Consider the following 4632-nt stretch of genomic DNA (forward strand, 5'->3'; position numbering starts at 1 on the left):
CCATGGCTAGTGTAGATAACTTCGACTCTTCTCTCGAGGTGGTCATCCACACCCCCCCAAAGAATAAAAGACAAGCGGGGGCCATCGTTTCGAGGAATATGGCATCCACCCCACCCAGCTCTCCTATCTAGGTGAAGCCCTCATGAAGTGAGTCAATGGCTATGCAATCCATAGCTTGATGAAGAACAGCCACAAGGTAGAGCATAAGCTCTTGTACTCCACAGAGCAGTGTTACCATGCCATAGCCAAACTAGGAGTGGTAGTGTGCCTGGAGTAGATTAGGCTTGACGGATTTCCCATGCACCTTGGGGACTTGACCTCCTCAATTGCCTATGCTTCATCAAAACCTAAAATGCAACCTAGGTTATAGGGCACCTTGGGGACCTAACCTCCTCAATTGCCTATACTTCATCAAAACCTACAATGCAACCTAGGCTACAGCGCAGGTCCTCGATTTAGAAGGAGCCTCCCTCATATTACACCTCAGTTTGGACATAGTTTGAGAAGCTCTCTAGCTCTCCAATATCAAGTAGTCTTATGTCTATAGCCTATAGCCATGTCACGTGGCATGCGTGTGACTTATTCTAGGGACCCACAACCAAGGATGGCATGGAGTGGCATAACATCACATGATAGGAGCTAATCATACCGGAAAGGGTGCTTTCTTTCCTCCTCTCACCACACATTGGGCACATTGATTCAACTGTTGTAACCTCTCTACCTAGCCTGAGTACATCAAGGAGTGGCAGTAAATTGGGCCGAGTATCTCCGGAGCTCCATGCCATCTTCACCAACCCCCAAGGCAAGATGGTGGCCTCCTCTCTCCTCACAAAGGTGTTATATCATGCTGCAGGGTGGGACACATTGCCCAACCCCATTTGTTTACAAGTGGAGGCCGCCATCCATCGCCCAGTACTACCCGAACCTCAACCGTCCCCCAACACTCCCATGTTTGAGTGCCAACATATCGAAGCATAGGAAAAAGAAGACCAATGTAGGGCTACAGAGGAGGAGAAGCTCTGTAAGACCTCTCAGTTCTTGGAGGAAAACCTTTTACACTCGTCACCTAGCACCCTTGGAGGCCAGTCACACTGCCCTCGCCAGCCCGCCTTGACAAAGGTCCTTTTGCATCACCCTCCGCCAATAAGCACACAATGGACATGATGTGATGGGTCCAAGCAAAAGGCATCCACACATCACAAGGAACCATCCCCGAGGGATGTGATGACTTTTATGGCTGGTTTCTCTAATTTAGCGAGGGAGTTGATGACTTCTATGACTGAGTACATTGGTGTCTCTCCAATTTAGCAAGGGAGTTGATGACTTCTATGACTGAGTACACTGGTGTCTCTCCAATTTAGCAAGAGAGTTGATGACTTCTATGACTGAGTACATGTAGAGGAAAAATGAGTAACCTTATACAAAGTTAGTAGGACCTCTAGGCTACTCTACACACCAATAATAAGCTACAGGCCTCACTCATCCCCCGACTGAGAGACCAACTTGGCAGAAGCCCTAAATGCCATTGATCCCTTGCGAGCTCAATTGCAAGGAGCTAAGGAGGAGTGTAGGTCTGCTAAGGCAAAGTGCTCCCTAGCTTGGAGGGAAGCCAATGAAATGCAACACATTGCTCAAGTCGCCCAAGAGAGTTGGGAGAGAATTTGTGCCACTTTCCAAGCCTACAAGCAAGTTATAGACCAAACACTAGCATAGGAGGAGGAATAGCTATGGACCGCTGTGAAGAGAAAGCTAGGCAAGAGCAGCCAATAGCTTCGAGGAAGGCGTGAACCATCATAGAATGAAAAGTAGATACCTTGATGGATGTCGCCACCGAGCTTCTTACCCTCACCTACCTGCTCCCCAGAACCCTACCTCCATCCTTGAACTTCGCTATTGTGCCCTCCAACTTAACATCCTTCAACATAACATCTTTTTAGAGGAGCCCATCACCACCTCTTCCCTCTCCTACATTATCACCAAAAATCCTTCTGCACTCCATCAATGTGCTTGTCACCCTCTCATTCCAAAGCCAAATCTCTTTCAGCACCCCCACTACAATCTTCACCCTCCCAGTCCATCCTCTTACAGCTAACCTCCTCAATTGGGCCCACATCCTGGAACATGGGCAAGCCACAGAATCTGACATCTCAATTGAACAATGTCCCATGGCCTTTGTACTTTTCCTTATGCTTCTTCAAAGTCTCTTACCATACTTGCTTGGATAGAAGGGGAGGGGTCGATGGAACTCCAGCACCAGAGCCATACTCCCCCCTAGGGCCTCTTAGTGTTGTACAATCGTATCTAGCACTAACTGGAGATCCTTGCCACCACTACCATCATGTAGATTGATGAATCCCATGTGGCTTTCCCCAGGACTTCACAATAGAAGAGGCATGTCAAGACAAAACCTTCTTCTTCTCCAAAAATCCCACCACCGCGCTTGCTGTAGTCACAGAGGGCGAGGATGTGGCGATGACGATGATGATGATGACCCCTCCCAACCCTCAAGTGGTGATGTCCAACCCCAAGGACCTAGCACTCAAAACCTTTCACCAGCTCCCCGCCCGCACAACCATCAATGTGCTTGTCACCCTCTTCTTCCAAAGCCAAATCTCTTATGACACCCCCACTACCATCTTCACCCTCCAAGTCCATCCCTTGATAGCCAACCTCCTCAATTGGGCCCACATCCTGGAACATGGACAAGCCACAGAATCCGATGTCTCAATTAAACCATGGCCCATGGCCTCTATCCTTTTCCTTATGCTTCTTCAAAGTCTCTTACTATACTTGCTTGGATGGATGGGGAGGGGTGGACGAAACTCCAGCACCAGAGCCATACTCCCCCCCAGCGCCTCTCAGTGTTGTATGACTGTGTACAGTGCCATTTGGAGATCCTTGCCACTGAGATTAGCTTCATGGCATTGTCTAATCCCTTACAAAAGAGGTTTAAGGCTTAATCGAGCCACTTTCCCTTACAAAAGAGGTTTAAGGCTTAATGGAGCCACTTTCCAATTTCCCATTGTGGGTGTGCTAGCTTGTCCATTGCATCCTCACTCCGTTGTCACACCAAAATTCTCCTTGCTAATGGGGTGAAGGGAGAGCTCTGTTCACCTAGATGGAGGCAAATAGAGATAGTTCTTTGTGATGGTTCTCTTCTTTCACAAAAAAGGTGAGGGAAGAAGAAGAAGCTAATATCAGTGAGAAACCTACAAATAATCATATCTAGAAAAGCATCCATCAAGCATGCAAGATCCAATAGCATACATGTAAGCAAGAATAGGAGTTCACAAGCATCCATCAAGCATGCAAGATTCAATAGCATGAATGCAAGCACGAGTAAAAAAGATCCAATAGCATATATATAAGATCTAATAGCATACATGTAATATTTAATAGCATACATGCAAGTAAGAATAGAGAAGGGGAGCTCACAAGTATTCTATTGTAAGGGAATGATTACATATTACTTATTGTAAAAAATTACTTATATATAGGTGACTAGTTTTCACACTTAAAAATGGTCCAGCCTCTATAACTAGTCTTAAGCAAGGATGTACATAGAGTCCTTAGATTTTCCCTATTTGACATTAAGCACAAGGCCATTTTATATGTTCTAGTGCTATCTTCCAACAGATAAGTGCCCATTTGAGTGGGTAAGATGATAAAGCATCTTATAGTCGGTTGGGTGGACTTAACCAACAAAGAGTTAACATACCCCCTTCCTTATTGGCAAAGTGCAATACCTCCCTTCCTAATGGTGACTACATTCTTGTGTCACCCAAGTCGGTGATGAAGTTGTTGCCAGGGTGGAAAAGTGTTGATGGTCCAAGATACACCACCATGAAATTGGTATACAAGGTTAAGTGGTATGGTTCAGGACCAATCCACATCTGGATGCATGATGGCATATTAGTGATAACCTTTAGGTAGCCTTATAATAGGAGAATCAAGCCAAAATACTAGACTAGAAATCTTTATTTATTGATGCTTTACAATGGTGGTAGGCAACTTGTCGAGGTGGCATAAAAGGTATAGGTGGTGTAGAAGTTCTTCATATGTGAGGCCTCCTTCTGTTATGGAAATGGTGGGATCCTTCAAAAGTAGGTTGTTAATAGAAGCAGCCCACATTCTGTGAGTGGAGAAATGAGCACCAGAACCACCACAAAATCATTTGTATGGGTAGATGACAGGACCCTTCAAAAGTTGGTTGTTGGTAGAAGCAGTCCGCACATTATGAGTGGAGAGATGAGCAGCACGATCACCATAGAATCATTTGCATGGGTAGATGGTAGTCCTCAATGTCTTGGTGGCACAACATGATATTATGCTCAAATCTCATAGCATGAAACTTAGGGATTAGGCATACGTCGACCAAGGCGAGATTGTGTTAGTGTTGAATTGGATTTAAAGCATAGAACACATACAGTTAAGTGTTTCTAATATTAATGAAGATAGACTTATCTAAAATATTCTCGCACAATCAAGGGAGATTCTCTCAATCCCATAGGTTGAGGCCTTTCAAACACTCTAACCAACAAGCTTGTTGCACTCTAAGCACTTCTCATCACTTTTATCACACTTCTTACTCTTTTGTTAAGCTAGATTACAATGGATATTGTAGTTCTTTTG

The sequence above is a fragment of the Cibotium barometz genome, chromosome 23 (assembly GCF_041138505.1).
Source record: "Cibotium barometz isolate CiBa-2024 chromosome 23, ASM4113850v1, whole genome shotgun sequence".
Lineage (NCBI taxonomy): Eukaryota > Viridiplantae > Streptophyta > Polypodiopsida > Cyatheales > Cibotiaceae > Cibotium > Cibotium barometz.